This window comes from Chionomys nivalis, chromosome 9 (assembly GCF_950005125.1).
Source record: "Chionomys nivalis chromosome 9, mChiNiv1.1, whole genome shotgun sequence".
Classification (NCBI taxonomy): Eukaryota; Metazoa; Chordata; class Mammalia; order Rodentia; family Cricetidae; genus Chionomys; species Chionomys nivalis.
The window spans coordinates 32,034,953-32,048,679 of NC_080094.1; positions in this window are offsets into that span (position 1 = coordinate 32,034,953).

Sequence of the window (13,727 nt, forward strand, 5' to 3'; positions counted from 1 at the left end):
GAAAGAGTTTACAGAAACTATTTTAATAAATGAACTGTCCGTGTGAAATGTCTCTTTAAAAAAAAACAAAGTAGGGTTGAGCTTCTGCTCTCCTGTTGAGGGTTGACATGACACTGGAGAGAGGCTGATGGCTCTGTCTTGGTGGAGAGGATTTAAAGAGGCCAATCTTGTCAGCTGGGTAAGACAAATGGTTGATTGGTCGATAAAACCGACGGGGTGGCTGGTTCATGGATTGATGAACCTTGAGGCACAACCTTTGAGAACTCAACTGTTCTCTTCTCTTGGTGACCCCGGGGGGGGGGGGGGGGGCGGGGTTCCTGAGGTCCTAGGACTCACTGGATGAAGGGCCCTGCTTCCTCCCTGGAGGCTGGCCCTAGGTGAAGCATGTGACATCCCTAGAGCATGAGAAACTAGCCCAGGCATGAAGAACACCTGCTGGGAGGCTGGGCAGCAGACAGGTTTCCTTCAGGGTGCTGTACTGGGAATGCAACCACCTTGAGCAATACTACATTCTCCTCACCTTGGAGTTCCATTCCTAGATGTGGGAAAGGTTAACAGGCCAGCCTATCTTTGGACGCAGCGGAGGAGACAGGGAAGCTGTGAACTGAGTGGGTGAGGAGGTGGGTTCCACGGTCACTGGGCAGCAGGAAAGGCCCAGACCCTCCCTTCGGAAGCCCCCTAGCCAGGAAAGCCTTGACTGACAGTCTACTTTCCCTGGATTGACTGGGAAGTCATTATACATGCTGTCCTTATCTTTCTCTGCCCAGCGTCTCTAGACCCTGGCTGGGCTCCTTGGTCTAGGGAAAATTGTGGCTAACAGGGCCATTTTCTTCTTTCCTTTCTCTGTACTTTATCCTTCCCCTTCTTTTTTTTAAATATTTTATTATTTATTGTGTATACAATATTCTGTCTGTGTGTATGCCTGCAAGCCAGAAGACTCCATTACAGATGGTTGTGAGCCACCATGTGGTTGCTGGGAATTGAACTCAGGACCTTTGGAAGAACAGGCAACGCTCTTAACCTCTGAGCCATCTCTCTAGCCCTATCCTTCCCCTTCTTGCCCTCTCTCTTCACCTCCTCTTCCCTCAGTTCCACCTTCTTCCCTTTTTTTTCTGTTCTGTACTCTGAGTCAGGCATTACATCACAGACTGGACACGAGATACAGTACCGTTTCTCTTCCAACCACGGCATTGCTTTTGGGAGAGATCTGTGGAGCCCCAGTGATGTGCCGGGCACTGACCTCACTGTGCAGGTATCACCTAAACATCTGTAAAACACCCCAGAGGGCAGCAACCCCGTTTCTTTGAGTCAGTGCAGAGACCTTCAAGCCTCAGATCTGGGCAAAACGCCTCTTTTCCTCATTCTTCTTCAAAGCAGAGAAAAGGTTTCGGGTGCAGCCAGGTTGGTGCAGAGAAAGGCACAGGGATCAGAGCGGCTCTGAATTTTATCACTCCTTCAGATGCCTGAGGATGCTCAGCTTAGCAGCCATCTGCAGATCCCGCAGGTGTCTGTCCCACCCCTCCTGAAGCACCAGATGGGTGGCTTGCAGCTTCAGAGCTACAGTTGAACAGCTATGGTCAAGGCATCGGCAGTGGCAGGAGCTGAACTGGGATTTCATGTGGCCTAGGGTGCAGTCATCATTCAGGGCTTCACTCTGACTTCAGGGGACAAACCGCTGGCTGACAGGTGCCTAGCTCTTGCCACAGAGTCTGAAAGTCAGCTGACCAGCCTAGCCCAGCTTGTGCAGGTGGTGACAGTGCTGGAGCGAGCTGCTCTGGCTGGAAGTGTGTGGCTGGCTGCCCCTGGAACTGTGAATTAGGTAATGGTCCCATTAGGTCTAGTATTTTATTAAACAGCTTGCTCAGTTGCAAGTGACAGAGACCCAGTTTAAAACGGTATTAGCAATGGTTTGCATACTTCTTCCATGACCAAGAGCTGGCAGGAAGCCACCTTCAGAAAGACCTGCTGGAGCCAGGCATTGGTGGCGCACGCCTTTAATCCCAGCACTTGGGAGGCAGAGGCAGGTGAATCTCTGTGAGTTCGAGACCAGCCTGGTCTACAAGAGCTAGTTCCAGGACAGGCTCCAAAGCCACAGAGAAACCCTGTCTCGAAAAACCAAAAAAAAAAAAAAGACCTGCTGGAATCAGGGCTTCAAATCTTCAGGTTCTAGGCCTCTGAGATGGCTCAGCAGGCAGAGTGTTTGTTGCTGAGTCAGTCAGACGCACTAAGCCCATTACCCTCTACGATCCACATAGTAGAGAACTGACTCCCACAGCTGTGCTTGAGCCCCCATTTGTACACTACGGTCCCTACACACAGCCCCTACACACCCGCCCCTATAGGGGCAAAGGTTTTCAAAAGCTCAAGCTTCAGGATGACCAGATATAGTGCTCAAGAAATAGCAGCAGCATCTTTCCCTCCGTCTTTTCTGTGTTCTTATGAATTGAGATGGGATCTTACTATATGGCTCAAGGAGGTCTTGAGTTTGTAATCCTGTCTAAGTCTTCCAAGCAGCTAGGTATGCCATTATAGTCATGCACCACCGCTGCCCCTCTATCTTTGAGATCCCCCCACCCCCGTGACTTTGTAGGAGGTTCAGGTGGAGCTCTGGTGACCATCCACAGCTTTAGATTCTGTCCCAGCCAGTACAGTGGTGTAGCGGACAGTTTCCCTTTTTGCCTGAGGTGGTGGTAAATTTGGTTCTGGGACCCACCTTGAACCATCCCTGTGCCCTGGGACGTGTTGCTCTCTTGGCCGAGGCCTGAGGCGTGTGCTCTCACTGCCCCTAAATCAGGTATAGTGAGCAGATTAGCTACAGTCCTAAGAAAGTGGCTCCCCAGCAAAACCAGAGTGATGGGACCCAAAGGAAAAATGGATGTTGGGCAGGTGTACTGGTTAAGATGAGACAGCTTGGGGTTGGAGAGATGACTCAGTGGTTAAACACGTTAGGTGCTCTTGCTCAGGCCTAGAGTTTGGTTCCTGGCACCCACAAAGCTAGCCTCCGCTGGTACCTACTCTACTGTGTGCATGTGTGCACACACACACAGAGAATTTAAAAATAATCAAATTCACTGAGACTCTAAGCAATAGTGGAGAGGGTCCCTGAACTGGCCTTGCCCTATAATCAGATGATGACTACCTTAATTGCCATCACAGAACCTTCATTTAGTGACTGATGGAAGCAGATGCAGAGATCCACACCTAAGCCCTGGGCCGAACTCCTGGAGTCCAGTTGAACAGAGGTAAGAGCAATAATATGAGAAAAGGGGTCAAGACCATGATGGGGAAACCCAGAGAAACAGCTGACCTGAACTAGTGGTAGCTCACTGACTCTGGACTGACAGCTGGGGATCCTGCGTAGGAACTACGCCCCCTGAATGTGGGTGACAATTGTGTGGCTGGGGCAGTTTGTGGGGACACTGGCAGTGGGATCAGGATCTATCCCTAGTGCTTGAACTGACTTTTCAAAACTCATTTGCTTTGGAGAGATGCCTGGTTCAGCCTAGATACAGTGGGGAGGGCCTTGGTCCTGCCTCACCCTGATGGGACAGACTTTGATGACTTCCCAGGCCTCCCAGGCCTTACCTTCTCTGAGGAGTGGGGGAAAGAGAAGGAGTGGGGAGAGCAGGAGGAGGGGAAGGAGAGGGAACTGGGATTGGTATGTAAAATAAAAAATAAATTTATTTTTAAAAATCAGATAACTCTGTTACAGAGATGTCCAGTTAATTGTGTGGCATGCCAGGCACCCCGATTTCTCCTCGTGTCACCCTGTCATGTCCTGGGATGTTGCTAATACATGCTAGCTGAAGCCAATATAACAGTGGGTAGCCATCTTGGATTTGGTTTTATAAGAAACTGATTCTGAGTAGGAACTGGGCAAGGGTGAAAGGAAGGAAAGACGGTAAAGGACGCAGAAGGGGAAAGTTACTGCTGGGGGCAACTGCAGATCTAGGAGGCAGGAAGCCTGGCTGGCTGCCCTTTCAAGAGCTAGGTAGAGCCTGGCGGCGATGGCGCACGCCTTTAATCCCAGCACTCGCGAGGCAGAGACAGGCGGATCTCTGTGAGTTCGAGGCCAGCCTGGTCTACAAGAGCTAGTTCCAGGACAGGAACCAAAAGCTACAGAGAAACCCTGTCTCGAAAAATCCAAAAAAAAAAAAAAAAAAAGAGCTAGGTAGAGGAAACCCCAGGAGCTCCCAAGGGTGTTTGTTTCTGGGCCCTTCCAACTTGTCCGTGATTGCACAGGCCAAGTATAGGTGCTGTGCCAGCAACTCCCCAGGAGAGTGTCAGTGGCCAGTCAGAAACAGCCTTCAGGCCATAGACCTAGAAGCCGATGAACTACAGGTGAGGGATATCCGTGATTGTACGTGTCTGGAAAAGGTTCCTCTCACTGTGTGAACATACTTGCCGTACAGGCACGTGACTCTTATACTTCCTCATGGCGGATCCTTGGGGAGGATGTAGCTACACCAACTGAGAGTGGGATGTATAGCTTTCTCAACAAAGCTTATTTGTAACAAAGTGGGGGAATGGATTGTGACGGGCAACTTGCAATCTTTACATGACAGGCAAAGTCATCTCTCTTGACTATTTTTGGGAGGGGGGGTGCGGCTGACATGGTAGAGCATACTGTTTTGGGTTCAGAACTTGGAAAGCAGAGGCAGGTAGATCTCTGTGAGTCCTAGACCAGCCTGGTCTATATCACAAGTTCTAGGACAGTTAAGATTACATAGATCCTTGTCTCAAAAGGGGGCGGGGCAGCACTTGGGAGATGGCTCAATGGTTGTGAGCACTAACTGCTCTTCCAGAGGACCTGGGTTCAGCACCACACGGCAGCTCGCAACTGTCTGTAACTCCAGTTCCAGAAGATCCAATACCTTAACATAGACGCACATGCAGGTAAATCACTAATGTACATGAAATAAAAATAAATCATTAATTTTTTTTTTTAAAACGTCAGAGTTGAGTGTTTTTGGAGGTGTGTATGTCTAGGCCTGAGGTGAGCCAGAGGCATTGTTCTTCAAATGTCTTGTTTTTAAAGATAAGGTCTTTCATTGGGACTTGGAGCATTCCAATTAGGCCGACAGGCCAGTGAGCTCTGGTGATCATTTACCTGTCTCTGTTTCCCCAGGGATAAGATTTCAAGTACGTGCCACCATCCCAGTACGTCATACAGAAGCTGGGGTGGAACTCAGGGCCTCAGGCTTGTTCAATAGACATATAACTGACTGGTCTGTCTTCCCAGCTCCTTGTCTTGGTTACTTTTCTATTGCCCTGATAAGGCACCATAACCACCGGGTGGTGGTGGCGCACACTTTTAATCCCAGCACTCGGGAGACAGAGGCAGGCAAATCTTTGTGAGTTCGAGGCCAGCCTGGTCTACAAGAGCTAGTTCCAGAACAGGCGCCAAAGCTGTAGAGAAACCCTGTCTCAAAAAACAAGAACAAACAAAAAAAGATACCATAACCAAGGCAATTCAATTTATAGAATAAGGAGTTTATGGCTGGTGGTGGTTGTGCATGCCGTTAATCTAGCACTTGATGAGGCAGAGACAGGTAAATATCTGTGAGTTCAAGGCCAGCCTGGTCTACAGAGTGAGTTCCAGAACAGGCTACAGAGAAACCCTGTTTTGAACCCCGCCCCCCACCCCACAAAGAAGAGTTTATGAACCCCGCCCCCCACCCCACAAAGAAGAGTTTATTGGACCTTATAGTTTCAGAGGGTGAGTCCCTGGCCATCATGGCGGGGAGCATGGCAGCAGGCAGAGGGGCAAGCATGATGCTGGTTCAGTAGCGTGAACTTATATCCTCTACACAGTAAGAGGCAGAGAGAGAGAGAGAGAGAGAGAGAGAGAGAGAGAGAGAGAGAGAGAGAACGAACAAAGCATCATGGGCTTTTAAGCCCTCAAAGCCCACCCCCAGTGACACACTTCTTCCAACAAGGCCAGACCTGATGCTAATCCTTGCCAAACTGATCTACCAACCGTGGACCAAGCATTTTTTTTTGTTTGTTTGTTTTTTATTTTTTCGAGACAGGGTTTCTCTGTGGTTTTGGAGCCTGTCCTGGAACTAGCTCTTGTAGACCAGGTTGGTCTCGAACTCACAGAGATCCACCTGCCTCTGCCTCCCAAGTGCTGGGATTAAAGGCGTGCGCCACCACCGCCTGGCCTGGCTCAAGCATTTAAATGTTTGAGCCCATGGTGGCCATTCTCATTCAAACCACCCACCCCCTTTCATTTTATATATATATAAAATTGTATGTGTGTAGTGTTTTGCCTGAATGTATATCTATACACTGTTTGCACTCCTGGTGCAGCAGAGGCCAGAAGAGAGCATTGAATCCCCTGGAGGTAGAGTTACAATTATGAGCCCCATGTAGATGCTGAGAAGGGATTCCAGGTCCTCTGCAAGAGCAACAAGTGTTCTTAATCACTGAGCATCTCTCCAGCCCCTCAATTTATTTTTAGTATTTTATTTTATTTTGGCTTTTTTAGACAGGGTTTCTCCATGTAAGAGTCCTAACTGTTCTGGAACTCGCTTTGTAGACCAGGCTGGCCTTGAACTCATGAAGATCTGTCTGCCTCTTCCACCCGAGTGCTGTTATTAAAGGCATGTACCACCACTGCCCGGCCTATTTTCAGTATTTCATTTTTATTTGATGTGTATGAGTGTATTCCAGTGCTCTGCAAGAGGAACAAGTTCTCTTAACCACTGAGCATAATTGAGGTAGGGTCTCAGTAGTCCAGAGTGACCTTGAATTCCTATTCCTCCCGCCTCAGGCTCCCAGTTGCTGGGATTACAGTCAAGTACCCACCACATTCAGCTTCGACATCCACTCTTGACTTTCTGATCCCAACCTCATCTCAACCCTGCTAGCCAAGCCTGACTTGCTCAGCCAGTTGTCAGGCAATTCAGCCAAAGTGTCCAGGCTTGACCTGGGGACTAGTCCTGGTGGTAGTGGCGGCTCTGAAGCTTTGGGTCTGTTGGTGGTGGGGATCGGACCTATGAGTTCTGACATATTTTGAGTCTATTGAACAACGCCAGCTTTGGGTTAGTGTTCTGGCAACACACGGAAGCATCGCTGGCTGATGCTGATTTTAGGTGGCTGTCATCCTGGGGGTTCATTTTGGAGAAAGAAATCTACTATTTATTTATTTATTTATTGGTTTTTCGAGACAGGGTTTCTCTGTAGCTTTGGGGCCTGTCCTGGAACTAGCTCTTGTAGACCAGGCTGGCCTCGAACTCACAGAGATCCATCTGCTTCTGCCTCCCGAGTGCTGGGACTAAAGGCATGTGCCGCCACCTCCCGGCTAGAAATCTACTATTGAGCCCAGCAGTGTGACTCATTTTATGGATGTCATAGACTGGCTCCTAGAAGCATAGAATGGTACAGGGTTTCTAGAACAGGTGATGTATTGAAGGTGGCTGTGGGAGAAAGGAATAAGGAAGTGAGAGTAACAAAGTCTACCTTGTTCTTCTAACAAGAAGCAGAAACAAGATGAAGATCCGGATTCCCTAGAAATCTGGCTACAGTCTGGTATAATGGGTTCTGGAGTGTGAGTGGCACCTAGAAGTGCCACCTGGAGCAAGGGACCAGTGATCACATGTGACTGACACAGAGGGCATGACCTCGGGGCATTTTCAGTAACAGTAACTGTGAGCACTTGCAACCAATGTGGTTCACTCAGAGGTCTCCAAAGGTGGGGCAATGGGACCAGACTGATGGGTTCTCAGAGAATAAAAAACCAAACCAAAACAACAAAACAAAAACCTAGGTCCGCAGGTTCTGACCCTCCTCAGAACACATGCATTCTGATAAGGACCTACTTTTAGATTAAAGAAGTGTATCAGGTGCTGCAAATTATGTATGTGGCATTCCAAGAAGTTGTTTTTAGAATATTTATAATAATATAGTGAAGAAATGTAGTACCTCCAAATTGGTTCCTCATCTGCCTAGTCTCTCCTCCATAGTTAGCCAGTGTTAGTTTTCTCCCCCACAAGAAAGAGGATTTTATTTCACAAGATAGATGGAACTCTCATAGGATGCAAATAAAATTGACTTTTTTGGTAAAATTAATGTGTGTGTGTGTTTTGTTGTTGTTTTTTTGAGATAGGGTTTCTTATTGTAGCCTTGGCTGTCCTGGCACTCACTCTGTAGGCCAGACTGACCTCGAACTCACAGAGATTCGTCTACCTCTTGCCTCTGTCTCCCGAGTGCAGGGAATTAAAGGCAGGCGCCACTACCACACCACAATATGTGTATTCTTTATAAAGAAATTATTCGTATGTGTGTATCACATGTGTGCAAGTGCCTGAAGAGGCCAAACGAGGGTGTTACATCCCCTGGAGCTGGAGTGAACCAGCTGACACGTGCGTTGGGAATCAGACTTGGGTCCTGTGCAAAAGCAGTACACATTCTATTTTGGTTGTTAGTTTTCAGGGTTTTTTTTTTGTTTGTTTGTTTGTTTGTTTGTTTTTTTTTTTTTTTTGAGACAGGGTTTCTCCATAGCTTTTGGTTCCTGTCCTGGAACTAGCTCTTCTAGACCAGGCTGGCCTTGAACTCACAGAGATCCACCTGCCTCTGCCTCTGAGTGCTGGGATTAAAGGTGTGTGCAATCACTGTAATACACACATTCTTAGCTGCTGAGTCACCTCCCCCGAATGTCCCTTCTAACAGTACATATCAGGGCCAGCAAGATGGCTCAGCTTGGAAGGGCCTTTCGTATCAAGTCTGCATAGCTGAGCTCAGTCCCTGGAACCCACGGGATAAAAGAAGAGAACTGACTCCCTCAAATTGTTCCCTGCCTTCCACAGGCATGGTGTGGCATGTTCATACATGCACGTGCACGCGTGGGCACACACACACATACACACACACTCACATACATACACACACATACACACACACTCACTCACACACACATTCATACACACACACTCACTCACACACACTCACTCACACACACATACACACACACTCACTCACTCACACACACACACTCACTCACTCACTCTAGAATAAATGAATGAATGAATACAATAAAATAGATATTATAAAAACTAAAGCCCTATCTAGTGTTGGTTGGAGGCACCATACTTTAGGCTATCAGTTTTCCAGTGACAGACGCTTATATGACTTCCAATGTTTTGCTACTATGTAGAGAATGCAACAATGAGTAACTTTATATATGTGTCACTTCACATAAATACAATCCTGTCTTCAGGATAAATTCCCAGAAATGCAGTTGTCAGTGCTAACTGTGTCATACACTATGGGCAATTTGTGGTTCCCTTTTCTGTAAACTGCCCGAGTGCCCATTTTCCACAGGTTATTGGCCTGTTTTTCTGCCTATTTCCGCCTTCACCCCTTCAATTTCCTGTGCTGTGGATGGAACCCAGGCTCGTGCCTATGATTGGCAAACACTGTCATTGTGCTACACCCTTAGCAGCTCTGCTGAATTTCTAGGAATTGTACAGATCTTGCTAAAAACATGTATGTACGCATGTGTATATGTATATGAGGAAGGCTGGTCTCTGGTGGTGTAAGTTGCTGGCTGTTGTACATTGGTGAATAGGGCTCGATTTCCCTACAAGGAGATGGTGCTCATTTGCAGTTTGTACATGTACCCATGTCCTTGCCACTGTGCCAACATTGTATTGCTGTGGTTTTGGCTATCTGCCCATCTGATAGGAGGGAAATAGTTTTTCAGTGTCGTTTTATTTGACATTTGTCTCATTGTGTGAGAGAAAGGCTGGATGTCTTGTCTTATCAAGAGCCATTTGTAGCTGTTTTAGGGTGCAGACTAACATCCAGTTACTGCCCAATTTCTTGGTCCTTTTTCTGTTTGATATTTTAGAGTGTTTTGTTTACGTGCATGCTTGAATGTACCAGGAAGTTCATCCCTTTGTGATTAAAGTTGATTCTTTTCCTCCTAGAGTATCATTTAGCTTTGACTTTCACTCACGATGAATGGTCTTTTTCCCCATGCAGAAGTTTTATGTTGTGGGATTTGACCCTTTTTCTTCTATGGCTGCTGTTGGAGGTCAAGCCATAGGCAGAAAGGCCTTTTGACACCAAGGTTACATCAAAATTCTGCCATGCATTTTTCTAGGGCTGTAATGGCTTCATTTTATGGCATACAAATCTTTGATCTGTTTGGACTATTTCCTGGGCTATAGTGGGAGTTATGGATCCAACTTTATCATTTTCCAGATGGCTGACAAGAGATATTTTTTAACAGGGAGCTAGTCCAAAACACACCAGAGAACACTTTCTTCAGGAAAAGGTCACATGCCTCAGCAGAAGGTGTGCGAATTATAGTAAGGAGCAGTTTTCTTTAATTAGCAAGGATTCATTTGTTCAACAAATATTTCTCAAGTCCCCATGGTATACTAGGGGCTTTTCTAGATACTAAGGCTAGAAAAAGAAAACAGGCCAGTGTCCTTTCATTTATTTTGTTTTCTTTGCTTATTTGGAGATAGAGTCTCATGTAGTCTAGAATCACTATGTAGCTGAGGCTAGCCTTGTTCCGGTCCTGCTGCCTTAGCCTCCCCAGGGCTGGAACTGTAGGTGTGCACCATCATGCCAGGATAGTCCCTGATTCTCTAGGGTGGAGACAGATGACGGACAAACAAGTCCATCAACCCATCTTACCCTGGATGCTGTAGAGGACACTGAATGAAGTGGCCGGTTCCTATGACTACGTCACTAGCTGGACAACATTTACGGACTCTGTGGGCCTGGGTTTGGGGAAGGCACAGCACAGGTGCACAGAGGATGGCTTTTTCTGTCTTTCAGATGTCTGGGGCTTTAGCAGGGAGACTGCAAGGCTGGACCCTGGCATCATCTGAAGGCTTTATCAGTCACCCACCCGGTGGTGAGTGTTATCTGCTGGGTGGCATCTCCCGTTCCTTTCCTTATGCGTCAGCCCTTGTGGTCTGTATGAGCTATGTGAGCATCTGGGACATGGTATACTTTTTGCTGTTTGACACAGGGACTTACTAGTCAACCCAGGCTGGCTTTGAATTTATAGTCCGGCCTTAGCCAAGTGCTGGGATTACAAGTATGTGCCGTCACACCCAGCTTGATAGGGTCAGTGCTGAGGAAGCTGAGCGAGGCAGAGGCTGAATTACAGGTTACTGGAGTTTGCCAGTCCTGCAGCGTTGCTACCTACACTGCCGTTTTCCTTTCTCTCTCTCTTTTTGTTTTTTGAGACAGGGTCTCACTCTATAGCCCTGACTGGCCTGGAACTCACAGAGAGCTGCCTGCCTCTACCTTTGAGTGCTGGGAGTAAAGGTGTGTGCCACCAAGCCTGCCATGTCACCATGTGCTGTCCCTGTTCTAGAGGAAGAAGCTCACATCCCTTTTGAATTGGGGGAATGGTTCTTGAAGAGCTGATGGGAAAATGTGTGTTGCAATGGCCATTTTTATAAAACATCATTTGTCACCTCAAAGCAAAGAAGGTCTGGCATAAACTGGAGGTAGTGTTGTGGGGACAGGATCATCTAACCTAAGAGAAATGAGGGGAGAAGCCCTGTGGCTACCTGGGGAGGAGTTCCAGCCAGAAGGAGCAACAGAGACACAGGCCAGGAAGACAGACACAGTGGGGATGTGTTTGACATATCCATAGAGGATGTGTAGAGCGTGTGTGGAGGGAGAAGTAATGGGGAGTCGTGCAGACAGATGGGAGCAGGGAGGTGGGGGTGGGGTGGGGAGCAGATCACTGCTATAGGCAGACGTCAGCTTTCCTTCTGAATGAATCGGGAAACTATTAACCATCTTCACATTACCATAATGGAACTCCCGAGCTACTTAACTTACAAAGGAAGAAAAGCTTTGCCAGACATGGTAGTTCATTCTTGCAATCTTAGTACTTGGGAGGCCAAGGTAGCCAAGGCTTGCCTGGGCTACATGGTAGGTCTTAGGATTGGGAGCAGGTCATGGTGGGGATAGGCAGGATATGGCGATTTAGGTCATAGTCTAAGATGAGGTGGACCCATTTAGCTGGGCCTTGGATGGAGGGCTGGGTGGCAAGTATAAAAAGAACGTGACAGAGCAAATAGCTCACCTCGCAGCCAGACGCTAAAAGGGAAAGACCACCAGGATCCTACAAGTCCCCTCAAGGGCAAAGCTCCAAAGACCTAAGGACCTTCCACAATGTTCCACCTCATAAAGGGCCACAGTACCACCTTGGGGACCAAGTCTTCTTTTCTTCTCTATGAACCTTCAGGAAACACTAATCCAAACTTGAGCCGAAAGTATGGAGAGCTCTAAGGGCCAACATGTTCTTGTTTGTGTTGCAGGGGACTTGCTCTGGATGCTGAGAGAACAGATTTGGGGGTGGGAGGCAAGGGTGGAAGTGGGGAGACCAATTAAAGAACCTTTGCAAAAATAAAGCAGGACACAACGAACGCCTGGACTAGGAGGACGGTGGAGGAGGTGGTGAGAAATGGCCGGATGCTGGCTATGTTTTTAAAAATAGAACGAACTGGGTTTGCTGATGGGTTGAATATGGGTTAATGGATAGGCCATACATCTTTATTTGTCCGGGGGCAGTTCTGGTTTATGTAATTGAGTGGTTACCCTGGTATCGAGAAGAAGAGAGGACTCCAAAATGACTCCAAAGCTTTGGCCTTCCGCTGGAAGCTACCCTAGGAACTGAGACAACGCCAACTGAGATGGGATGACCGTGACCGAAGCTGGGTTAACTGAGGTCGTGAATCAGCACAGGCTCAGATCTTTTCAAGTTGCGAATGGGCCTCATAGCACAAAGGCACATTGAGCAGGTGGTGGAGTCTAAGGGGAAAGAGGAGTCTGGGTGCTGCGCATAGTGCGATGCCATGAAGCTGACTGCTCTCACGCCAGGGTGAGAAGGTTGTACGGCACACCATGCAGAAGCTGAATGGTCATGTGGACTCAGTTAAGGGCAATGCTGGCCTTTTGTTGCTATGGTAAAACACCTGTCATAGATTGTGTATTAGGCAGGGTTCTTGAGGGGAGCAGAGCCATTGAGTGTATATGTATTATAAAAGGGGATTGCTCAGGTGACTTATGTGAAGAGGGGCTGGGTAGTCCAACAATGGCTGCGCACTACAGAACACTGTAGTGACTCTGTCCTTGAAGCTAGTAGGTGCCTTAGTAGTCCCAATTTGGCACAGAAGGCCTGGAAGATTCCTGGGAAGATGCTAGTTTTCGGTCCACATTGGAAGCCAAAGCTGGAATCTGCTGGAGGCAGCAGCAATAGGCAGGGATAGATTCGCTCACTCAGGGAAAAGCAATGGCTGCTTTCCTCAAATCTCTGTGTCTGGGACAGCCATGGAAGGTTCCTCCTACACTGAGAGTCTTCTTTCAGTTAACCCTTCTGGAAATGTCCTCACAGACCCACCCAGATGCCCCACGTTGTCGGTTTTGGATAATCGAGACTCAAGTTCAATGGCTGCTTATACTAAAAAGGATAATTTAGCTCAAAGTCTGACTTATTTATTTATGGTTTTTCGAGACAGGGTTTACACTGTGTAACAGCCTTGGTTGTACTGGAACCCGACTGGTAGACCAGGCTGGCCTGGAACTCACAGAGATCTGCCTGCCTCTGCCTCCACAGTGCTGGGATTAAAGGAATGCACCAGCGTGCCCCATTAGCTCAAAGTTTGAGAGGCTCAAAATCATGATGCCTGCATCTACTTTCACCTGGAGGGAGTCCTCTTTCCCAGCAGAAGCAAGTGCGTGTATGG